The sequence below is a fragment of the Petaurus breviceps genome, unplaced genomic scaffold (genome assembly GCF_028583685.1).
Source record: "Petaurus breviceps papuanus isolate PSGF00001 unplaced genomic scaffold, PetGlider_PUasm1.0 76, whole genome shotgun sequence".
In the NCBI taxonomy this organism is placed as follows: Eukaryota; Metazoa; Chordata; class Mammalia; order Diprotodontia; family Petauridae; genus Petaurus; species Petaurus breviceps.
Window position 1 is genome coordinate 21697812 of NW_027186473.1, and position 27202 is coordinate 21725013.

At 35.3% G+C, this 27202-nt stretch overlaps 1 protein-coding gene and 1 pseudogene across 2 annotated transcripts in view; one reads left to right on the forward strand and one right to left on the reverse strand.

Annotated features, from left to right (window-relative positions):
* Positions 1 to 27202, reverse strand: part of LOC138174745 (small ribosomal subunit protein uS2-like) — a 653351-nt gene that overhangs the window by 387573 nt on the left and 238576 nt on the right. The window lies entirely within an intron of this gene.
* LOC138174909 (cytoplasmic polyadenylation element-binding protein 1 pseudogene) lies at positions 14680 to 16403 on the forward strand (annotated as a pseudogene).

Here is a 27202-nt window from a genome sequence, read left to right on the forward strand (position 1 = left end):
ATTTTATACTCTGTCCTGGTCTAAGCAAATATGCACTAATGTGTCTAGTCACTGGTACCCAAATTAGGAAGGGGGATTGATAAGCTGGTGCATGCACAAAGAAATGCAACCAAGATTATAAGGGGACCACAACAGTAGGTTTTGCTCTACAAGGATTTGTTGAGAGAACTGGGAATGTGGAACCTAGAAAAGAGATGACTTGGGAGATATGTGATAAAAATTTTCAAGTATCTGAAAGACAGCCATATGAAAGCAGGATTAAATATGTTTAGCTCTGAACAGTCTTTGTATTAATAAGTCACTTGCTGTGAGTTAAGGAATCCTTTACTCTGATACTGAAAATTCATGAAAAACACAGACTGGTCCCACTACACAACCAAAGGAAAAGTAACTTTTCTTAACCTTGTGGTAAGCTAACATTGAATTCTACAGACACATATAGGTGTGTGTGTGTGTGTGTGTATTTACAAAAATGTGTGTAGGGATGCAGTATGGATATACTGTTGCAAAAAAGCATAATGGATTAAAATCAGTCTCATTGGAAAGAAGATCTTCTGAAGTTAAATCCTGCCTCTAACATAGATTGGTTGTATTATCCTGGTCAAGTCACTCAGTTGCTCATGGTCATAAGCAAATCTCTAAAACTATAACTGATGGAAGATTTGTTTTGCATAATTTGAAGGACCATCATCACTAGGAATTCTCTGTACCTATGAAATCACCCACTTAGGGGAAAAATACTTTTATAAGCATAAATATACTGAAAATTATTTTGTATATATTGTACATTCCTTAGCAAAGATAATAGGTATATTAGAAATTACTTATGTTATGTTATTTTTATCAAGAATTTCCGGGGCGGCCAGGTAGCACAGCGAGTAAGAGCACCGGCTCCAGTGTCAGAACGACTTGGAGATCGAATCCCGGGCTCAGACACTCAGCACCACACCCAGAAATAACTGGCCGTGTAACCTTGAGCAAGTTACTTAACCCTGATTGCTTTAAAAAAAAAAAAGAATTTCCAAATGATTTCATGTGTTCCATGATTAATGTGAAATGATATGTATTTGGTACAGAAAGGATGTAGAATTTAATATTCAAAATATTTCCTATAACTATTTGCATGTTTAACAAAATATGAAAAAATAAGTAAAATGATGTTTTCATGTATTCTGGAACACTTCTATTTCCCTTTTCTATTTCTTGTCCCCCTGTTCCTTATAAATATAAAAATAAAGCCATTTATATCTTTCCTTCCCTCTCTGGAGGTAGTAATTTTCATGATAATACATGATGAAAATATTTCTTTATAGAAGGAGGAGAACTAGATGCACTTTGAGAAATGATAAAAACTGAAACCCAAATATGTGGAACTGGGAAAAAAAAAACAGATGATGTAGAATACAGTGAAAATGTTGAGCAACATTTTACAAAGTGTACTCAAATAAGTTCTTCTTGGTTGTATGATTGCCTGAGCTTAATAATAGCACTTAAACACAAGGCAATGGCATCAAAGCTTGGAGAGAGCTTACAGGTCATTGCCTTCAACCTCCTTATTTTTCACATGAGGAAATCTGGGCACTTTCAGAAAGGTGACATGATTCGCCCTGGTTCACATAGATCAGTAAATGGCAGAGCCCAAATTTTACCCCAAGCCATCTGCTTGCAAATCATTCAGTGCTCTTTCCACCATAGTGCTGAGTGAGGAGAAATGATAAAGTTGTTTGCTTTTATGTAGTTTCATGTATTTTTTAACTTTATTATTGTTGTAAAGCTACTCATCCACCACACAGACACACTAATGACTTGTTGTTGTTATCACATTTCCAATGTGTGAAAGGGCATTATTATACACACAACCAGTGTCTGTAATAGATTATATATAGATATGTGTATATATATATATATATACATACACACATGAATGCACACATATATGTATGTTTATATATGTATACATATATATCTTCCATGTCTATTTATGTGTCTTTGCCAAAATCTAATAAATATAATGACTTACCAGTAGTACAAACTCAGTTTGAAAAATGATGACAGTGAGAGCCAGTATGATACAGTAGAAAGGGCACAGTATTTAGATTCATATGATCTACATTTGAATCTGTATTTAACCATTTATTCTCTGTGTGGCCTCACTCTAGTTATTTCCCTCTGGAATTTAGACTTCTAAAGTCTTTGAAATTCTAAATCTAGGAATAATAGCGGGCGATGGCGCGGTGGCCTGTGCGGGAAGGTGCGGCAGCGGGAGCGCGGAGGGCGCAGGCCGGGAAGGCGCAGCGGCCTGTGCGGGAAGGCTCAGCAGCCTGTGAGGGAAGGCGTGGTGGACGCAGGCCTGGAAGGGGCCTGATCAACTCGGAGGGCAAGTCTTCCCACCAACCACAAGGTCCACTACCAGGCCTATCACCAAAGGGCTGGGACTGGAAAGAGCAAGCCTTTTTCAGGACCTCCAAAGACAAGGATGGAAGAGTGAACTCCACTTGCTCCAAACCCCCCCTCTGACCCTGAAAATATAGTAACTCTTGCCCCAGGGCAAAACCCTCTACAGTAAAGGCTTGGGATCCCTAGAGGAAGGGCTTGGCTAGGACACTGCCTCAAAATGGGTAGAAAGCAGACTACAAAGACAAAAACTCTAGAGTCCTACTATCCTCAGAGAGAGGAACCAACCTCAGAGGGAGACACTGTGGACTCCACACCCACAGCTGAGACTTCAACAGGGAATGGATCCCAAGCACAGAAGGCTCTCCTAGATGAGATAAAAAGGAAATGAGAGAGATAGAAGACAAAATGAATAATTCTCTCAAAACGAAAATAGCAGAATTCGAAAAACATTATAATGAGGAAAACATCTCTCTAAAAAGAAAAGTGTATGATATGGACAAGGAGCTTCAAAAATTAACCAAGGAAAATGATTTGCTAAAAACCAGAATTAAACAAATGGAAACAAATAACTCTATGAGGAACCAAGAATTAGCCAAGCAAAACAACAAAAATGAAAAATTAGAAAAAGAGGTAAAATACCTCAAAGAAAAAATAACTGACCTGGAAAACAGATCCAGGAGAGATAATCTGAGAATCATAGGCCTACCAGAAAATTATGATGAAAAAATGAGCCTGGACAACATTCTCCAAGAGCTCATTAAGGAAAACTGCCCTGAGATACTAGAACTTGAGGGGAAAATAGAAATTGACAGAATCCACCGGACACCTGTTGTAAGAGATCCCAAACTGAAAAATCCTCGAAATGTTGTGGACAAACTCCAGAACTACCAGATAAAAGAGAAAATACTTAAAGCGGCCAGAAAGAAACAATTCAAATATCGAGGGTCCACAGTGAGGATTGCACAGGATTTGTCAGCCTCCACACTGAAAGATCGGAGGCAGTGGAATAAAATTTTCAGGAAGGCAAAACGGCTCGGATTACAACCAAGGATCACATACCCAGAGAGACTGAGCATATTCTTCCAGGCAAAGAAATGGTCATTCAATGATATAACAGAGTTCCAGACCTTCTTGATAAAAAAGCCAGAACTCAATGGAAAATTCAACCTCCAATTAAGAGAAGCAACAGTGACTTAGAAAGGTAAACAAGGAGAACACACATCATTTTAGAGGAAAAGAGGGGAGGGAGAGGAGCTTCACATGAGATCTGTTCCTGTCATTTTTGATGCGAAGAAAAAATAGCATACCTCATTAAGTATAACAATATCCTACAGGCAGTAGGAGGGGGAAAGGGTTACAAAAGGGGGGTGGAATGATTTGTAGGGAGGGAAGTAGTAAGGGGAAAAGGGGAGGAAAAGGGAGGGGGGCCGAAAAGAGAACACTGAGGGAGGCGGTGGTCAAAAGGAAAACTATTAAGGGGGGGAAGGGAGAAGGGAGGGAAAAATACAAACATTAACAGGGGCAGGAATAGGATGAGGGGAAAGAAACAGATAGCAATCATAACTGTAAATGTGAATGGAATGAACTCTCCTATAAAACGGAGATGGATAGCAGAATGGATTAGAAATCATAATCCTACAATATGCTGTTTACAAGAAACACATTTGAAACAGAGGGATACACACAAGGTAAAGGTAAAAGGTTGGAGTAAAATATATCATGCCTCAGCTAAAGTAAAAAATAGCAGGGGTAGCAATCCTTATCTCAGATAAAGCAAATGCAAAAATTGACCTAATTAAAAGAGATAAGGAAGGAAATTATATCCTGTTAAAAGTCACCATCGAGAATGAGGCAATATCACTACTTAACATATATGCACCAAGTGGTGTAGCATCCAAATTCCTAGAGGTGAAGGTAAAGGAATTAGAGGAAGAAATAGATAGCAAAACTATACTAGTGGGAGACCTTAATCTCCTCCTATCTGAACTTGATAAATCCAACCTCAAAATAGACAAGAAAGAAGTTAAGGAGGTGAACAGGATTTTAGAGAGGATAAGTATGATAGATCTCTGGAGAAAACTGAATGGGGATAAAAAGGAATATACTTTCTTCTCTGCAGTTCATGGCACATATTCAAAAATTGACCATGTTCTATGGCATAAAAACCTCACAATTCTATGCAGTAAGGCAGAAATATTAAACGCATCATTCTCAGATCATGATGCAATAAAAATTATATGCAATAAAGGGCCAGGGAAAGACAGACTAAAAACTAACTGGAAATTAAACAATTTGATCCTAAAGAATGAGTGGGTCAAACAAGAAATTACAGAAACAATCAGTAATTTCATTCAAGACAATGATAATGATGAGACAGCATACCAAAATCTGTGGGATGCATTAAAGGCAGTTCTTAGGGGAAGTTTTATATCCCTGAGTGCATACGTGATTAAATTAGAGAAAAGGGAGCTCAACAAATTGGGCATGCAATTAAAAAACCTAGAAAAAGAACAAATTCAAAATCCCCAATTAAATACTAAACTAGAAATATTGAAGATGAAAGGAGAGATTAATAAAATCGAAATTAAGAAAACTATTGAACTAATAAATAAAACCAAGAGTTGGTTTTATGAAAAAACCAGGTAGGATTTATTCCAGGAATGCAAGGATGGTTTAATATTAGGAAAACCATCAGTATAATTGATCATATCAACAATAAAACTAGCAGAAACCACATGATCATCTCAATAGATGCAGAAAAGGCTTTTGACAAAATACAACATCCATTCCTATTAAAAACATTAGTAAGTATAGGAATAAATGGAGCCTTCCTTAAAATAATAGGTAGCATCTATTTAAAGCCATCAGCAAGTATTATATGCAATGGGGAGAAGCTGGAAGCATTTCCCATAAGATCAGAGGTGAAACAAGGGTGTCAACTATCACCCCTCTTATTCAATCTGGTACTAGAAATGTTAGCAGTAGCAATTAGAGAAGAAAAAGAAATCAAAGGAATCAAGTTAGGCAAAGAAGAGACCAAGCTATCACTCTTCGCAGATGATATGATGATATACTTAGAGAATCCTAGAGAATCAAGTAAAAAACTGCTTGAGACAAAAAATAAATTTGGCAAAGTTGCAGGATATAAAATAAACCCACATAAATCCTCGGCATTCCTATATATTTCCAATGAAACTCAAGAGCAAGAAGGAGAAGGAGAAATCCCATTTAAAGTTACTGTAGACATTATAAAATATTTGGGAATCTACCTGCCAAAACAAACCCAGGACCTGTATGATCATAACTACAAAACACTTTTCACACAAATAAAGTCAGATCTAACTAATTGGAAAAATATCAATTGCTCATGGCTGGGTCGAGCTAATATAATTAAAATGACAATTTCACCTAAATTAAATTATATATTTAGTGCCATACCAATTAATTTACCAAAAAACTACTTTATAGAGTTAGAAAAAAATAGTAACAAAATTCATGTGGAAGAATAAACGGTCCAGAATATCAAGGGAATTAATAAAAAAAAAATGCTAGGGAAGGTGGACTAGCTTTACCAGATTTCAATCTGTACTATAAAGCAGCAGTCATCAAAACTACTTGGTACTGGCTTAGGAATAGAGGAGTGGATCAATGGAATAGATTAGGCACACAAGATTCAGAAGTCAACGACTACAGTAATGTATTGTTTGATAAACCCCCAGACCCTGTTTTTCGGGATAAGAACTCACTATTTGACAAAAACTGCTGGGAAAACTGGAATATAGTATGGCAGAAACTGGACATAGACCATTATCTAACATCATATACCAAAATCAAGTCTAAATGGGTTCATGATCTAGGTATAAAGGTTGATACTGTAAGCAGTCTGCTAAAACAAGGAATAGTTTACCTATCAGACTTGTGGAGAAGGAATGACTTTATGATGAAACAGGAATTAGAGAACATTATAAAATGTAAAATGGATAATTTTGACTACATGAAATTGAAAATTTTCTGTACAAATAAAGCCAATGTAACCAAGATTAGGAGGGAGGTGGGAAATTGGGAAAGAATCTTTACAACCTATGTCTCTGACAAAGGATTCATCTCTAAAATATACAGAGAACTGAGTCAAATTTATAAGAATACAAGTCATTCCCCAATTGATAAATGGTCAAAGGATATGAACAGGCAGTTTTCAGAGAAAGAAATTAAAGCTATCTATAAGCACATGAAGAAATGCTCTAATTCACTATTGATTAGAGAAATGCAAATCAAAACAACTCTGAGGTACCACATCTCACCAGTTAGATTGGCTAAGATGACAAAACAGGAAAATGACAAATGCTGGAGAGGATGTGGGCAAACTGGAACACTAATGCATTGTTGGTGGAGTTGTGAACTGATCCAGCCTTTCTGGAAAGCAATCTGGAACTATGCCCAAAGGGCTATAAATACGTTCATACCCTTTGATCCAGCAATACCACTCCTAGGGTTATATCCCAAAGAGATCATAGAAATGGGAGAAAGACCCATATGTACAAAAATGTTTATAGCAGCTCTTTTTGTTGTGGCAAAGAATTGGAAATTAAAGGGGTGTCCATCAATTGGGGAATGGCTGAACAAGTTGTGGTATATGCATGTTATGGAATATTATTGCGCTATAAGAAACGGGGAGCAGGCGGTCTTCATATTTACCTGGAGAGGCTTAAAAGAACTGATGCTGAGTGAGAAGAATAGAAACAGGAAGAATTTGTACACAATTACAGACACAACGTATGTGTGATAACCAACTTTGATAGACTGGACTCTTCTCAACAATGCAGGGATATAAGTCAATCCCAAAAGACGCACTATGGAGAGAAAACGTGCATCCAGAGAAAGAACTAGAAAGAACTAAATTTATACCCAGGTGGAAGCAAAATACCTGATCTTTTTCATTCTCTTATTTGATTTTATGTCCTCTTTACCATTTTTCATTCCAGCTGGTATAATCCATCCTTATAACCTGACCATTGTATAATGTGAAAGTATTTACAGATCCTATACTTGATTATAAAACGCCACGGCGGGGGAGGGGAAGGAGGGGGACAAAATGTGAAATTCAAGGAATTGTGGAATTGAATCCTGTAAACTAAAAGGAAACAAACAAAATAATAAATTAAAAATTGAATTAAAAAAAAGAAATTCTAAATCTAAGTTCCTGTGATCATGAATCAGTAAATCAATCAAAAACCCTTTATTAAATGCCTACTATGTGTTAGATATTTAATGATGAACTATTACTATTGCTGTTGACAAAATGAGCTGAGAATGTTAAGAGATTTGCAGTGTTTCATTGATACTTCCCCTCAAACAATCAATGTGTAAAATACCATATTGTCTGATTTCCCCTAAATGTTTATCTTTACTATTTATCTTGAAACACTTTGATCAAGTTTATTTCAAATTTAGATAGTACTGTCATGTTTGATATAAGCATGTGACTATCATAGTTGTTAATTATATGAAAAATAATCACTTATTCACTCTTTGTGGTGAAATAGCTTTAAAATAACTCCAAAGTGATTGCTGTAAATTTAATTTATTCTTTAATCTTAAATAACTAGTGGCTAGCTTATAATCTATCCTTTTTCTCTTGTACTTTGAAGATAGTGAAATAACAATTTTAAGTTATAAAATTAATACTATCTATTTCATTATTGGATTTGAAAACAGAGATTATATATGGATGCGATAACATGTAAGTGGAAAGTCTGAAGTTTTATTAAATTTATGCAAATTTAGTACCTGTGAGATTTAACAGCATGGATGAGGAGGGGAGGACATGTGACATTCAATGCTGGAATGAAATAATATTAGGTCTTTGGAAATGGGGCATGTAGACTGTTTCTAGGGATTGATTTATATGTTTTGATTTTGTACTCCTAGTGAATAGTGCAGTATAGTATGTGTGTGTGTGTGCGTGAATTAACAAATGTTTAAATTTTTTTATATTGATGAACCTTCTACTTTAGTCAAATATGCCTGAGAAGAATCCAATTAAACAATTATTACGGTCTTAGTATAATTAAGGTGCTAAACTAGGTGCTAACTATACAAATATGAAAAAGAACAACAAAAATGCCTTTATGGACATTTAGAAGCTTAAGCTGAGATATCATTAAAGCTGTTATCTCAGTGCCTGGGACATTGGAGGTGTTGCCTAAATGCTGATTCTTTTCTTTTCCCTTTGCCTAGATGTATCAAAGTAGACTTTACAGACTCAAGAAATATTGTGCTGCTTCTCACTGTGATGTGGTTTCTAATCTGTGCCCTGCTTGCCTTTGCTAGAAAGAGTCAGCTTTATGGCCTAAAATGTAATGAGAAAGCCATTTAGTATAGTGGGAAAGAGAGATTTAGATGAAGAGAATACTTCCTTCTCTTTCCTTGATTTAAACATTTTTGCCATTGTTCAGTCATGTCCAACTATTTGTGATTCTTTGAGCTTTTCTTAGCAAAGGTCCTGGAGTAGTTTACCATTTCCTTCCTTCTCCAACTCATTTTACAGATGAAGAAGTTAAAGCAAACAGGGTTAAGTGACTTGAACAGGGTCATACTGCTAGTACATTACTGAAACCATAGTTGAACTCAGGTAGATGAGTCTTCCTGACTCTAGGCCTGGCAGTGTAGCTACTGTGCCACCTACTTGTCTTTAAATTTTTAAGGAAGTTCTAAAAATTTATTGAGGCTGAAGTCCCCTTTGTTGAAAAAAAGTGGCATTTGAAATAACATCCAGTAATATAAGAAGTGATAGCATGGCATATGTAGTCAATATTTCATCAGATTCACAGTCAGAGAGATTGAATTCAAATCATGTCTTTTCCACTTACTCCCTATGTGACTGTGGGTAAGTCACTGAAGCTCCCAGAGATTATATAAAATGAAATTAGATTAATTTTGATCCCCATTCTAATTAAAGATTGCTAATCGAATGAGCCTATTATTAAGACAAATCTTTAGAAAATTTTGTAACATTTGCCTTTTAATAATCAATCAATATTTAAGTGCCCACTATGTGCTACATATTGTACAGAGTATAAAAAAAGGAAAAAGAAAATAAAGCAAAAGACAGTCTCTGCCCTCAAGTAGTTCACAATCTAAAGAATTTAACCTAGAAATTAGCCAACCCTTAACTAGAACTAAAAGAACACAGTTATTTTCTTTCTGTTCCCTACAAGAAAATGAAGGTAAAGAAATGAATACAAGAGTAATCAACACTTCATGAGTTCATTTTTTGATTAGATATAACTTGGGGAAAAAATTTATTTCATGCAACAAAATTGAATCCTGTCAAAATACTCTCTAAGAGTTTCTTACATCAAGTATTTACCTGCAGTTAACACAGCAAAAGAATAATAATACTTTAGTAAAAAAATTAAAAAAAATATGTTATTTTACCCCTACTGTTTTCCTAACCCTGCCTGGATGCTCTGGGCATACTGTTGTTATGCATGTTAATAAGAGGATGCTGAAGACAAATAAAATGGTTTGTAAGTTCCTTGAAGTCATAGACAGGTTTTTGTTTTGGGGATTTTGTTATCTCTAGTAACTAAGACAGTCCTTTTTACATAGTATGCACTTAGAAAACATAGCAATTTATTATATTGGGGAGCAAAAGGGATTGTTATAAAAGAGGTTATGTCTCATTGCAATAGGAAGAAGATTAATAATGTGACCATACAGTTGGAGGATATGTTCTCAGAATTGTAGGATGGGAAAAGGAGAGTTAAGTGATTATACAAACTTCGACTAAACTGGCCATTTTTTTCATGTGCAATTCCAAAGTCATATTATAGTTCTATAATTTCTTACTGCTTCGATAAGTTCAAACATATGGGATTGTATCAGTATCGTTACTCCTTCAACCTATGAAAATTGCAAACCCATAGTCAGTGTATGGCTTTCAGAGATGATATAACCTAAAAGCTTTCCAAATTCCATGATTTTCCACTGAATCATACTGCCTCTCATCCCCTTTAATCAACGTTCATTTCTGGAATAACTTCGTTTATATCTCTCCTGATACAGTGAGGAAATCAGGCTTTCAAAATTCAAAGTAGCTTTTTTCTTTTGTATGTGTCATATTTTCTCTTTTCCAAACAATTAGACAAGCATTAGAGAAGCATTTCATTAACTAAAAATAATCCATACGAAATAGCAACATTGCACCCTGTCATTCAATTAAAAGAAACTTAAGTGAAAAGCATATATTTTCACTAAATGGAAAAAATGAAAAAAAATTATTGAAACACATATTACAGGAAAAATCTTAGAGTTTGCCTTTCTTAGATTTGTTTTGAAAGCATATGCAAATCTTAACATGTATAAATATATATATATAACTTAATATAATAATATATATTAAATAAAAAAAATCCTATTACATTAAAACTGGTTTTGAACCAAGTATGCTGTTTATCATCACAAGTTCAACATTCTCTATGAAAATCATATTTCAGTTAGGTTTTATTTTGAGTGTCTTTTTCATCTGAACCATTTTAACAAAAGCACTGATTTAAGGAAAGAAGACAAAATTCATTCATTCAATAAATGTACTAAGTGAATGTATAAAATGTATTAAAATTCATCTCTGTTCTTAGCACATATAGTTTTAAAGAAAAAAAATATTTTGCAACTGTCATTATGACAACTTTAAAACTAAGAAAATACCATTTCTCCTTTCCTTCACCCACCACTCTGACCAACTTATATCTAAGATCACAAAATCAGACACTAAAGTGGTTACAATAACTTTGAGAGACAATTTTTCTGTGTAGAAACACTTCCAAAAAAGGCTAGGTCAGATGTAAGAGAGCCATGATTAATCACAGTTCACAGAAATAAAATGGGCAAAAAGGTATATTTATTTGTCAGATATAGATGAGGAACAGAAAAGTGAGGTTGCTGTTTAAATGGCTGGAAAGAGTGAAATGATACACCAACCTTTAACCTAAATAATTTGTGTGTATATATGTAAAATTTTGAGTTAAACATCACAAAAAGAGTGGTTGACAAATGATAGCAAAAGAAGATTAGATTTTATCAAGAAAAGAGAGAAAATTTATTCTCTGAGTAGAAAAAAATACAGATACTGTGGATACAGAAAGGTACACTTTGGCATCTGATTGTCTATGTGGAGATACTGAGTAGTCAAAGAAAATACCAAGATTTTAAATTTAAGAGATTAGAAGAATGGTGGCCCCTTCATTAGAAATAGGAAAGAGAATTGGATTTAGGAGGAAAGATAATTAGTTTTACTTTGGACATTTTGAGCTTGAGATGTCTTTAGGGTAATATAAAAAAGTAACAAAAGTCATTTTAAGTGCAAATAAATATATTTTGGTCACTTTGTTAAAGATGTTGCACATGGGGCAGCTAGGTGGCACAGCGAATAGAGCACCAGCCCTGGAGTCAGGAAGACCCGAATTCAAGTTCCGCCTCAGACACTCAACACTTACTAGCCCTGTGACCTCGGGCAAGTCACTTAACACCAATTGCCCAGGTTTCCTCCCTCCAAAAAGCAAAAAAAAAAAAAAGATGATGCACATACCCACGTATATACAAAGTGTATATTAAATCAAATGGCAAATAACAGAAAAGTTTGGCTACATGCACAATCAATTCTCCCTCTAAATTTGGGGGAGTAAATGTTTATGCAGCCCATTTTTTTTGTAGTTAACATCATTTAGTCTATGACTAAATAAGTTTCAAAAGAATAAATAAATTTTAAAAGAATCAATAAAATGAGGAAGTGCACTATGTGACTGTTAATGTTTCAATTATAAAATTTGGTGATTCTATTATTGGAAGAACTACTTAGTGATTCAGTAAAAAAAAAAAACTTTAATAGGTAAGATAAATAAAAAATAGGACATCATTTTTCCCACAAATAATTGACAGGCTGATGAGACAGACCTAAATTGTAAATACACAGGGGAGAAAATAATGGAAAAAAGACATAATATCAATTATAAATGAATTTTATAGAAACTGAATACATATCTACTGAAGGGATAGAGAGCAAAAGAATGATTACAATAAGTGATCTAATAAAGGAAGATTCCATTGGGAAATGAGTTTGCCAAAAGTGTTGAAAAAATCAAAAGGTAAAAATTAATTGAGAAAATTAGCATAATGATTTATTTGGCTGTAGCATGTATATAGTATTTTGTTTGGCAGCCACCACAAATCCTGACTGAGATCAGCATTTGCTAATCCAAATAAATATGGATTATTATTAATGATAAATTTACATGTGAGATATCTTTGCAAATTTTTTGAATTGCATAATCCAGAGCAGTACTGTGTAGTAAGCAATGAGTATTAGGAATCAAAAAATGGCTTTGTAGTACTGAAACAAATCTAAAGTTTCTGGTGCTTCTTTTAATGAAGCAGAACTATTTCCAGACTTCACCACAATCATGTTAAATAGTTTTTGAAGTATGTGAACACATAATAGAAATTATATTGAACACTAATAGACAAAAATCTCATTTGCCTCAAGCAATACCATGAGATTGAATCAAATCCCTCACTTTCTTTTGATTTTCCTTTTTTTTATTAAAGTAAACCAGTATTAGATCTCTGTAAAAAAAAATAGGGATATTAAAATCCACAAGTTAAAGCTAAAGCTTAAAACATTACAAAATAAGAAATTTACAGATTAATTCCTTAAGCTAATTTTGTTGCAAAATCATTCTTATTAATTATAAAGGATATGTGACTTGATGAAGTTATTAGAAGGAAGCAGGAGTTTCTATATAACATAGACAATTATTTCCTATTTTCTGATTTTTCCTTTGAATTAAATAACCTTTTATTAAGAAAAGCATTATAATGAAAAATCCAAGGGTAAAATTTGCTAATACCCTGTAAAATTCTATCGAATTTTTAGAGGCCTTGGCACTCTGTGAAAGTATCAAATCTTACCTTGGCAAAGTGAATATGTAGCTCTCCTTTAATAATGGCAGTTACAAGTTCAGAATTCACTCAAGACACAAAATTCTTTATAGAAATGTGATGTATTTTCTTGCCTTCACCAAAGATAAAAGCAGTTTTATTATAGGTCTCTACACATATACACACACACAAATACACACATCTATATGCACTATTTGTATATGGAATTCTTTTGCCTTCTATGTTGCTTTCATTTATATCACTAGTAGTATTTGCATATATATATATATACTCTTGGGGAGGAATGAGTAGCACTTTTCATTCTCTTTTTTTTCCCAGTTGTTTGCTATATTAAAAGTAGTGTGGTCTCAAATATTTTGGGTACAAATGTTACCTTTTCTGCTAATGTCAGTTTTTAAGTATAAATCCTATAGCGAGGTTAGTGGTGTGTGGGGTATGAAGCTATTGACTGTGTTTTTCATAATTCTAAGTAGTTTTCCAGAATTATTGGGCCGGTCATAGCCGTCATAGATTGATGTCTAATAATTCCTCTTCAGCTGATTATTTTGATCTTTTACCTTTTTTAAATCAATTTGATGCATATAAAGTGATAACGTAATAACTCTGATTTATTTTCCTTTAACTCCGAGTGATTTGGGGTGTTTCATGTGAATAATGTTAGCTATCATTTCTTCATTTTAAAATGCTTTTTTTTCATATTTTTTTCACCCTGTATCTATTGGAAGTTGACTAGTTCTGAAAGATGTCACTTTCTTATACATGTGTGCAAGTATATACATTTTCCAGATTATTAACATTTTTCCTTTTTCAAGATGCTTTATTTTCGTATTTACTTCATTTGTCAAATTGGAATTAAAAGTGGAATTTCATATACAATGCTAGTCTGAGACTATTTTTGATAAACTAGTTTCCCAATTCATGTCAAATAGAGTAAACACATTCCCCACTAACGTGCATCTGCAACTGCTCTCTTTGTCTTGTTTCTATGTACTCCTTATTTGGTCATTTCCATCAATTCACTTTAATATTGTTTAAACAGGACCAAATATTTTTGATAATTAGTTACTTGACATCATGTCTGTCATTGAACATTTCTGCTAATAAAAGAACCCACAGGAATTGATGTGGAGAAAAGGGAAATGAAGGAAGGAGGGGGAGAGAGAATGAGAGATTAATTTTATCTAAAATTCCTGATTAATTATAATATGGAATTTGTACTGAAAAAAAATTATTCTCGGGCTGGTTGCAAAAATGGCTCCTTGGAGTCGGCTCCTGGTAGTGCGGCGGTGCAAGTCCGTCCAGGCGGTGGGCCCGGGTCGCCCCATGGCTTTCTCTCTGAAAGAAGACTCAGGAAGGATTAAAGAATGCTGGGATAGCCCTGAAGCCCCTGCACTTTCGACTTGTAGCAATGCTGATGTTTTCCGTAGAATAAATGCCATGTTGACAACTCTCTGGATTTCAGCCGAGTCTACACAACACTTATTACAAAAGGAAGGCATGATCACTTGTCAGACTTCCCAGACTCTGAGGGAACAGTTACAAGCAGGATGCTTTTCCCTACCTCTGCGCAAGAATCTTCCCAGAGCCTCCCGCATGCAAATGACCGGTGCCTTCCCCTGCAGTCCCTCAGCTTGCTTGATAGGGTGGGACAGACCATGGAGTACCAAGGATTCTGATGACGCAGCACAGAGCAACCCATAATCGGTACTGAGCATGCTCAATAACCCACTGGGAAATGTACTGGGAAAACCTCCTCTGGGCTTCTTTCCCTTGGACCATACTAACACTGACTTGGTGGAAAAAGTTTCCAACGCCATCTCTGAGAGGATCTCACCTGGATGCCTGTCCTGTCCTGGATTCTCGTTCCAGCAGCCCCTCTGATTCAGATACAAGTGGGTTCAGCTCTGGATCAGACCATCTCTCGGATTTAATTTCCAGCCTTCACATCTCCCCTCCTCTGCCATTTCTGCCCCTTGGGGCTGGTCCCAGAGACCCTTTAAAGATGGGAGGTGGGTCCTGGCTGGACCAAGACCAGGCTGCTCTAGCTGCAGTAACTCCCTCTCCTACCAGTGCATCAAATAGATGGGCTGATGCATCTGTGTGGCCTTCTTGGGACTTGTTAGAAGCTCCAGAGATTCCTTTTAGTATTGAGAGGGAGGCCAGACTCCATAGCCAAGCTGCAGCTGTGAATGAAGCCTCTTGCACCTGGAGTGGTCAGCTTCCTCCTCAAACTACAAAAACCCTATCTATTCCTGTAAGGTAGGTGTTTCTACGAGTTCCTTGGGACATCACGGAAGCTGGCTTGATTAACACCTTCTGTATTTTTGGCTCTTTGAGTGTGGAATGGCCTGGTAAGGATGGCAAACACCCCAATGCCCTCCCAAAGGGTATGTGTACCTGGTGTTTGAACTGGAGAAATCTGTATGGGCCCTGCTCCAAGCTTGTTCCCAACATCCACTAAGTCCAGATGGCCTGAGCGAGTACTACTTCAAGATGTCCAGCCTCAGGATGCATTGTAAGGAGGTGCAGGTTATCCCCTGGGTCTTGGCTGATAGCAACTTTGTTCGGAGCCCATCACAGAAACTGGATCCCAGCAGAAATGTCTTTGTTGGGGCGTTGCATGGGATGCTCAACGCAGAGGCCTTGGCTGCAATTGTAAATGATCTGTTTGGAGGAGTAGTGTATGCCCCGATAAGCACAAGTATCCTATTGTGTCAGGCAGAGTGACTTTTAACATTTAACGCAGTTATCTGAAGGCTGTCAGGGCTGCTTTTGTGGAGATCAAAACTACCAAGTTCACAAAGAAGGTTCAGATTGACCGCTACCTAGAAGACTCTCTGTGTCACATCTGCAGTGCTCAGCCAGGTCCGTTCTTCTGTCGAGATCAGGTCTGCTTCAACTACTTTTGTCGAAGCTGCTGGCACTGGCGACATAGCACCGAGAGCCTTTGTCATCATCCTCTGCTGATGCGTAACCAGAAGAGAGGAGAGTCCAGCTACAGGGGTGGTGGGTGTTCATCTGCCCCTGGTGAAGCTGGTTTAACCTGAGTGGTGAGAGCTGAAGTGTTGCTCTCAGGCTCAGGCCCAGGCTGGGAGCACACTTCCAAAGGACATGAGAAAAATATTGTATGCACCTTTGCACTTGCTGATCTGTCTTTGTTTCTGCACTAATGCACAGTGAGTTTTGTCGGGTTTTGTTTTCAGGGGGTGTTATAAAGGGAAGGGCCCCCCAGTCACCACCCAAGTGAATCTGCAGTTTTCCCAGACTTTAGTTCCTCAGTTTGCTGATGATAAGCAAAAAAGGACCACGTGTTGAGGTGTTTATTCAGATGCCTTCCTCTAGGTTTTTTATTTTATAAAAGCACTTTTTACATTCCTTACAATACTGATAGTAATGATGTAGGTCTCAGTGGCTCCATGTTTGCAGTTGCCATAAAGTGCCTTTCCATTTATTTAACCCCCACCTGAATGGCATAAACTGAGTGTTCAGATAGTGGATTTTTTTTATTTTTATTTTTTTAAATTTGTTTGTTTACTTTTAGTTTACAGGATTCAATTCCACAATTCCTTGAGTTTCACATTTTGTCCCTCTCCTTCTCCTCCCACCCATGGTGGCATATAGTCAAATATAGGATCGGTAAATATTTTCACATTATACATTAGTCAGGTTATAAAGACAGATTGTATCAGATGGAATGAAAAATGGTAAAGAGGACATAAAACCAAACAACAAAAGGAAAAAGATCAGGTATTTTGCTTCCATCTGGATATAAACTCAGTTCTTTCTCTGGATGCACACATTTCTCTCCATCATGAGTCTTTTGGGATTGACTTATATCACTGCATTGCTGAGAAGAGTCCAGTTTATCAAAGCTGGTCATCACACATACGTTGTGTCTGTAATTGTATACAAATTTCTCCTGCTTCTACACTTCTTACTCAGCGTCAGTTTGTATAAGTCTCTCCAGGTAAATATGAAGTCCATCTGCTCCTCGTATAGCACAATAGTATTCCATAACATGCATATACCACAACTTGTTCATCCATTCTCCAATTGATGGGCACCCCATTAATTTCCAATTCTTTGGCACCACAAAAAGAGCTGCTTTAAACATTTTTGTACATATGGGTCTTCCTCCCACTTCTATGATCTCTTTGGGATATAAACCTAGGAGCTGGGTCAAAGGATATGAAATTATTTATAGCCCTTTGGGCATAATTCCAGATTGCTCTCCAGAAAAGCTGGATCAGATCACAACTCCACCAGCAATGCATTAGTGTTCCAATTTGCCCACATCCTCTTCAGCTTTTGTTATTTTCCTGTTTTGCCATCTTAGGCAATCTGACTGGTGAGATGTGGTACCTCAGAGTAGTTTTGATTTGCATTTATCTAATCAATAGTGATTTAGAGCATTTCTTCATGTGCTTATATATATCTTTAATTTCTTTCTCGGAAAATTGCTGTTCATATCCTTTGACCATTTATCATTTGGGGAATGACTTGTATTCTTATAAATTTGACTCAATTCTCTGTATATTTTAGAAATAAGTCCTTTGTCAGAGACATAGGTTTTAAAGATTCTTTCCCAATTCCCCACCTCCCTCTTAATCTTGGTTACGTTGGCTTTGTTTGTACAGAAGCTTTTCAATTTCATGTAGTTAAAATTATCCATTTTACATTTTATAATGTTCTCTAATGATTGTTTAGGCATAAATTCTTTCCTTCTCCTCAAATCTGGCAGGTAAACTATTCCTTGTTTTCTAAGACTGCTTACAGTAACAACCTTTATACCTAGATCATGCACCCATTTAGACTTCATTTTGGTATATGGTGTGAGATAATGGTCTGTGCCCAGTTTCTGCCATACTATATTCCAGTTTTCCCAGCAGTTTTTGTCAAATAGTGAGTCCTTATCCCAAAAAGTAGGGTCTTGGGGTTTACCAAACAATAGATTACTATAGTCGTTGACTTCTGAATCTCGTGTGCCTAATATATTCCATTGGTCCACTCCTCTATTCCTCAGCCAGTACCAAACCATTGATGACTACTGCTTTATAATAGAGATTGAAATCTGATATAGCTAGTCCACCTTCCCTAGCATTTCTTTTCATTAATTCCCTTGATATTCTGGACCGTTTATTCTTCCAAATGAATTTTGTTACTATTTTTCTAGCTCTATAAAGTAGTTTTTTGGTAAATAAATTGGTATGGCAATAAATATATAATTTAATTTAGGTAAAATTGTCATTTTTATTATATTAGCTCAACCCATCCATGAGCAATTTATATTTTTCCAATTATTTAGATCTGACTTTACTTGTGTGAAAAGTGTTTTGTAGTTGTGGTCATATAGGTCCTGGGTTTGTTTTGGCAGGTAGATTCCCAAATATTTTATAATGTCTACAGTAACTTTAAATGGGATTTCTCTTTCTATCCTTTGCTGTTGAATTTCAGTGGAAATACATAGGAATGCCGAGGATTTATGTGGGTTTACTTTATGTCCTGCAACTTTGCCAAATTTATTTATTGTCTCAATTAGTATTTTTCTTGATTCTCTAGGATTCTCTAAGTATATCATCATATCTGCAAAAAGTGATAGCTTGGTCTCTTCTTTGCCTAATTTGATTCCTTTGATTTCCTGGAATAAATCGTACCTGATCAAAGTGTATTATTCTTGAGATAAGTTGCTGTAGTCTTTTTGCTAGTATTTTATTTAGAATTTTTGCATCCATATTCATGAGAGATTGGTCTATAATTTTCTTTCTCTGTTTTACCTCTTTCTGATGTAGGTATCATTAACATATTTGTGTCATAAAAAGAATTTGGTAGGACTACTTCTTCACTAATTTTCCCAAATAATTTGTAGAATATTGCAATCAATTGTTCTTTAAATGTTTGATAGAATTCACTAGTAAATCCATCTGGCCCTGGAGATTTTTTCATAGGGAGTTGACTGATGGCTTGTTCAATTTCTTTTTCTGAGATTGGGTTATTTAAGTAATTTACTTCCTATTCAGTTAATCTGGGCAACTTGTATTTTTGTAAATATTCATCCATTTCCCTAAGATTGTGAAATTTATGTGCATACAATTGGGAAAAATAATTCCTTATTATTGTTTTGATTTCCTCTTCATTGGAGGTAGATTTACCCATTTCAATTTTGATTCTCATAATTTGGTTTTCTTCTTTCTTTTTTTTTATCATTTTGACTAAGGGTCTATCAATTTTATTGTTTTTTTTTCATAAAACCAGCTCTTAGTTTTATTTATTAATTCAATAGTTTTCTTAATTTCAATTTTATTAATCTCTCCTTTGTTTTCAATATTTCTAATATAGTATTTAATTGGGGATTTTGAATTTGTTCTTTGTGTAGGTTTTTCAATTGCATGCCCAATTCATTGACCTCCCTTTTTTCTAATTTAATAATTTATGAACTCAGGGATATAAAACTTCCACTAAGAACTGCCTTTAATGCATCCCACAGATTCTGGTATGTTGGCTGATTATTATTCTCTTGAATGAAATTACTGACTGTTTCTATAATTTCTTGTTTGACACACTCGTTCTTTAGGATTAAATTGTTTAATTTCCAATTAGGTTTTAGTCTGTTTTTCCATGGCCCTTTATTGCATATAATGTTTATTGCATCATGATCTGAGAAGGATGCATTTAATATTTCTGCCTTACTTCATAGAATTGTGAGGATTTTATGCCCTAGAACATATTCAATTTTTGAGTATGTGCCCAGAAATGCTGAGAGGAAAGTATATTCCTTTTTATCCCCATTCAGTTTTCTCCAGAGATCTATCATACCTATGCTCTCTAAAATTCTATTCACCTCCTTAACTTCTTTCTTGTTTATTTTGAGGTTGGATTTATCAAATTCAGAGAGTGGGAGATTAAGGTCTCCCACTAATACAGTTTTGCTATCTATTTCTTCCTCTAATCCTTTATCTTCTCCTCTAGGAATTTGGATGCTGTACCACTTGGTAATAATATTGCTTCATTCTCAATGGTACCTTTTAACAGGATATAGTTTCCTTCCTTATCTCTTTTAATTAGGTCAATTTTTGCTTTTGCTTTATGTGAGATAAGGACTGCTACCAATATTCTTTTTACTTTAGCTGAGGCATGATATATTTTGCTCCAGCCTTTTACCTTTACCCTGTGTGTATCCCACTGTTTCAGATGTGTTTCTTATAAACAGCATATTGTAGAATTGTGATTTCCAATCCATTCTGCTATCTGTCTCTGTTTTATGGGAGAGTTCATTCCATTCACATTTATAGTTATGATTGTTATCTGTTTCTTTCCCTCCATCGTATTCCCTCCCCTGTTAATGCTCATATTTCTCCCCCTTTCTCCCTCCCCCCCTTAATAGTTTCCCTTTTGACCCCTGCCTCCCTCAGTATTCCCTTGTCATACCCTCTCCCTTTTCCTCCCCTTTCCCCTTACTTTTTCCCTCCCTACTATCTACCCCCCACCCTTTCATAGCCCTTTGCCCCTCCTATTGCCTGTAAGATATTTTTATACTTAATGAAGTATATCATTTCTTCTTGGCACCAAGAGTGACAGGAACAAATCTCATGCGAATCTCCTCTCCCTCCCCTCTTTCCTTCTTAGGTGATATATTTTTTTTTTTCATTTCTTCTCCATAGAGTCCTGTGCTTAACTGGTTGTTATACCTTCCTTGTACCAGAACCAATGAGGGAAAAGCTCATATGATTCTCATCTCGCTCCCTTCTTTTTCTCTGCTATACTGTTTTTATGCTTCTTTGCTAGGCATAATTTACCCTTTTCCACTTCATTCATTTCTCTTCTTCCACTGCAGTACCTTTGTAGCCCTTAATAAGATTTTTTGTAATTGTCATTTTGTGTATTTTATACTCATACCTTCTACTTTTCTGTAAACAGTTTACTGTTATCAAATAGGTGTGTGTGTGTGTGTGGTGTTTTCCTTGTTTACCTTTCTACATCACTGTTGCATCTTGTAATTGGAGGTTGAATTTTCCATTGAGTTCTGGCTTTTTTATCAGGAAGGTCTGGAACTCTGTTATATCATTGAATGACCATCTCTTTTCCTGGAAGAATATGCTCAGTCTCGCTGGGTATGTGGTCTTTGGTTGTGATCTGAGCTCTTTTGCCTTCCAGAAAATTGTATTCTACTGCCTCTGATCTTTCAGTGTAGAGGCTGCCAAATTCTGTGAGATCCTCACTGTGGACCCTCAATATTTGAATTGTTTCTTTCTGGCCGCTTTAAGTATTTTCTCTTTTATCTGGTAGTTCTGGAGTTTGGACACAACATTTCAAGGACTTTTCAGTTTAGGATCTCTTTCAACAGGTGTCCGGTAGATTCTCTCAATTTCTATTTTACCCTCATGTTCTATTATCTCAGGGCAGTTTTCCTTAAGGAGCTCTTGGAGAATGTTGTCCAGGCTCATTTTTTCATCATGATTTTCTGATAGGCCTATGATTCTCAAAATATCTCTCCTGGATCTGTTTTTCAGGTCAGTTATTTTTTCTTTAAGGTATTTTACCTCTTTTTCTAATTTTTCATTCTTATTGTTTTGTTTGAATGATTCTTGGTTTCTCATAGAGTTATTTGTTTCAATTTGGTTGATTCTAGTTTTTAGCAAATCATTTTCCTTGGTTAATTTTTGGAGCTCCTTTTCCATACCATACACTTTTCTTTTTAGAGAGATGTTTTCTTCATTATAGTGTTTTTCTAATTCTGCAATTTTGGTTTTGAGAGAAGTATTCATTTTTTCTTCTATCACTTTCATTTGGTTTTTAAAGTTCCTTTTGTTCTCATCTAGGAGAGCTTTCTGTGCTTGGGACCAGTTCCCCGTTGACATTTCAGCTGTGGGTGTGGAATCCACATTGTCTCCCTCTGAGTTTGGTTCCTCCCTCTGAGGATAGCAGGGCTCCAGTGTCTTTGTCTTTTTAGTCTGCTTTCTACCCATTTTGAGGCAGCCAAGCTCTTCCTCTAGGGATCCCAAGCCTTTATTGTAGAGGCTTTTGCCCTGAGGCAATAGTTACTATGTTTTCAGGGTCAGAGGGGGTGGGTTGGAGCAGGCCAGGTTCTCTCTGTCATCCTGGTCTTTGGAGGTCCTGATAGGGGCTCTTTTTTTTTTTTTTTAATCTGTCAGCTACGAAGTGGTAGCCCCAGTAATATTTGCTGTCCAAGACAGGGGCTCTGAATTTGGTTCTTACCTTGCTCTTTCCAGTCCCAGCCCTTTAGTGATAGTCCTGGCAGTGGCCCTTGTGGTTGGTGGGATGACTTGCCCTCCTAGTTGATCAGCCGCCTTCCAGGCCTGCCTCTGCATCTTTGGGCCACACCTTCTGGGCCTGCCTCTTGCATCTTCAGCTAGTGTTTTTTACTGTAACATCAAGGAGACTTTGCTCTTCATTTAAACCAAAATCATATTTCATATTTTATGCTCGAGGGTTTTTACTGGTTCCTTTTTACACTCCTTAAAACAGTTTTTAAGTAGTTTGAAACGAGATTTTTTTTTATTTCCTGGCAGCTTTTAACATTAATGCAAATTTGTGTCTGGGGACTGCAGCTTAGGGTTTCTCACAGCTGTGCAGAGAGGCGTTTGCAACTAGGAAAAAGAGGAGATTTTCAAATTTAAAACTGGACCGAATAAACAATGGTGGAGTTGCTGTACAAAGTTTTAAACTGTTTCTTGCTCTTTTTAAAGTTGCACGTAAGTGAACCCCCCACTTTTGATAGAGGTTTTTAATCACAAAGTCACAGGACTTAACTTTTTTTCTTTTTTGTAACTGAGCTAAAAAGGGCTGCTTTTTGATGGGGGCAGATGAAAGTTCACAGGAGCCCTTTTACTTAGAGGGGACAAGTACCTTTCCCTTTTTTCTTTATTTTCTGTTTGAAAAAAATGTATGAAGCAACAGGGCAGTTGGCTGATGCTGCTGGGATTTGAAAACTTGACTTTTTTTTTTTAATAAGAAAATAGAACTTGCCCCTCTATGAGAAGCTGTGTGCCAAAGAACACATGTCATAATCCTTCCTCCTTTTCCTCCCCCTCCTGCTGAGCCGATGTTGCGTTGTTGCTTATCCCAGCTGCTTTGTGTGGGTTTTTGTGAATCTGTGTGTGAAGTTCCTACCTCATTGTAGTGTATGCAGGCAAGACTGCACTCTCCTGCAGATGTGTGCAGTAAGCTGTGGTGTACTTTTTTTTGGCACATAATAAACATGTTGCAGGAAAAAATGTATTCTCAATTCAAAAAGATCCCCCTTGATAGTTTAATTGGTATGATATAAATTTTTATATTATTTTATGTAATGACATAAATTTTCATATATTGGCATGCCACAGTCATAAGTACTATTTCTCTATGTATGTGTTCCTTTATTTGTACAAAGACCTGTCTACTTGTGTGTATATAAATATGTCTTGGTTGCTTAGGTTCCAAATTTTTGATGCATTATTTCAAATAAAATAAGAGGAATTGTGGCAAAAAAGGATAAAGAGCCAGTCAATTAATAAGTCCATTCCTTCTATACAATATTTCTGAAATCCTTCCCTTTCTCTCTTCCCAATATAAAAATCCTTATTACCACCCACATAGAAAACTTCAGTAGCCCCCTACCAGATTGTTAATCATTATTTCCCTACATATAATTCAATATTTCAGTTGCTGTCATATTAAACATTTTTATACATAGAACTATTCATATCATTTCTCTTTTCAAAAGTTTCTTGTAATTTCCTCTTGCTTACTGGGTAGATTTCACATTTCCTAGGCTGACTTTGATGGTTTCTGTAATCTGGCACTGCTCTGCCTTTCTGATCTTATTTCATAAAATATCCACCATTTATCCTATTCTCTAACAAAAACAGACCATTTCCTAGGTCCTGAGCATACCTTATTTTTCCCTGACTTTCTGCTTTTGTTCACACTGTTTCCTACCAACAAAATTATCATTTCTTCTCCTTGACCTGTTAAATTCCTACCCATCTCTTAAAGCCCAATTAAAATGCCACCTTCTCCATAGTGTTCTCATCTATAATAGTGTTCTTCAATCCTTCAAACCTCATATAGCACTTTGCTTTGAACCACTATCATGCACTTCTTATGAATTATTTATTTTATAATGATCTGAATATGTGTCATATAATCCTTCTAAATTATAAACTCCCTGTGGAAAATTATCTATATTTTATTTACATTTTATGTTTCCACTAGCATCTATTATACCAATATTTATACAATTATACCATTGTTTAATTCAATTGATTTTGTTTTCTCTTGATATTTAATAATTTATTTTGTAGAGCTTATTCTCTAGTACTATTACTCTTCAACACAAAACACAACAGTATTTCTATTTATAACTCAAACTTTTGTAGGTTGTCAAGCTTTTAATGATTCTTCTCTGTTGTTCAAGATTTTAGGCCCATAGTCCCAGCTCTTCAGAATCATTTAAATTAAGCAGTTCTCTATTTCATTATATAGATTAATTGTTCTCATTGTTCAATCATGTCTGACTCTTTATGTCCCTGTATGGGATTTTCTCAAAAAAGATACTGGAGTGGTTGACCATTTCCTTCTCCAGTGGATTAAAACAAAAAGTGGTTAAGTGACTTTTCCAGGGTCACAGAGATACTGAGTGTCTGAGGTCAGATTTGAACTCAAATCTTCTTGATTCCAGGCCCAGCATTCTATATGGGGGACCACTGAGCTACTTCAGTGGAGTAACTAACTTATATCGCTTAGGGGACTAATGCTTTCCTCATACAATTAATTATTTACTTCATGTTTGACATCGAATCATTGAAATGATGGAATATGTTAACTGCATACCTGTATCAGATGAGGGTCCTGATTTGCTTGTAACTGATATGCAAAACAAAATTAAAGATAATAAACACTGGATTTGTTACAAGACATGGCAAATTACAAAACTATTTCTTATATCACTCTCCTCAAGAATGACAAAAAATAGTAACTAAATGCTTATATGACTATGCAAAGAATAATTCTATCCTTAAATATTTACTTATTGTTATGTGAACTCGTCATATGTAAAACTGGAAGGAAAAAACTGTTTTTAAATGGCATTGATAACTAAAAGATTTGAATCATTAATATTGCTTTGTCTAGCTGTATATACATGCACATATATACATACATATATGTATACACATATACTAATTCCACATCAGTCCAATTAACCAGACACTTATATTGATGTATGTATGTAATATATGTGTGTATACATACATGTACATATATGCATTAACAAGATTACAGGCATCTAGTTAATGGGACTAATAAGAAGTTAGAGTGATTTCTTTGAAAAATTTTCTAAGTTGAAATTTTTACATCTTTTCCAGGCATATTTTATTTCAGGCAATGAATAGACATTGCTACTATAGTTTTTCTGCTACTAATAAAAAAATCCATTAACTCTAGTTGATTTGATCTCCAAAAGTAATACTTTCCACTATGATTTTTCAAATATTCTCTATAAATGAATCTGTCTACAGTAGTCAACAGCTTTAAATCCTTATTAATTTTCTCTGCCTTCATCAGCAAACTTCATATAAAGTGTTTCTCTGGTCTAGCATATCAAATCTGAAAATTTAATGTTAATTGCCTCACAGGAATGTTTGATTAGCACTATTTAGATATTGTAATCTTTGAAATACAACATATCAGAATCAAAACTTAACATCTCAGAATACAGCAATTTTCTGCTTTTTTCTGTGCATCCATGAAGTAATATATAAAAGAACACTTTCTATTCTAAATTTTAAATAATGAGTATAAGAATGCAATTAATACCTCAACAGGGCAAGGGATTAATCCTGAGTTCTTTAATATTTTGCCAAGGAATTTTGCTCAAGTAAAAATGATTCCATTATAAAAAGGCTTCAAGGATGAGGCTAGTTTTTGATAATAAGTTGGAGCAAACTCACAATTAGAAAGTTGGCCAACATATGTTTAATCTTTTCATATAATAGAGGCAGTAAATAACACAGGGTGAACATTAGTAAGGATACTCACATAGATGTAACTTTCAGAACATTGAGATGCTCAATAAATTTTAAGGAATCGAAGAAAACATGAATTCTGCATGTATGTGTATGTATCTGAGGGCATGCTAGTGCCAGTTCAAACTGGAACTGAGAGCTAATTATTTAATTATCAGTGTCAGCACTTAAACATTAGAGATCAGCAAATTCTATCAAATGGGTTGATTTACTATTTTATATGTTGCATATATTTCATTATAATATATCATATGTATATTATTTTATCTTGACTTAAGAAAATATTAATAATGCAGATTAAACTTAAAAGTTTGACATCTATATTTTGAGGACTAATTATTAAACACACACACATATATATATAACTATTTGTACACACATATATATGTATGTGTATATATATATGTATACACATATTTGCATGTCTGTATGTATGTGTGTGTGTTTATTCATGTATATAAGAGTTACCCTCTAGTCCTTTCTCCACTCTTCTTCCAAAATGTTCTTCCAAAAGCACAAGTCTAATCATGTTATCTCTAGTCTCAATTTACTCAAGTGACTCTAGTACTTCTAGGGTCAAATTTTCTCTTTGGAACCTGGTTTGCTTCTATCTCTTCAGGCTTCTTATACTTATTTCCATCCAAATACTCTACAATCCAACCACACTGACTTTCTTGCTGTTTTTTTTTTTTATATTTCTATAGCCTGCTACTTTTCACTGGCTCTGCATCACTTATGGAAAGCTCTCCTTACTCATTTCTACCTCCAGGTTCCACTAAACTCCTTCAAGACCCTATTTAAATCCATTATCTTCAAGAGCACTT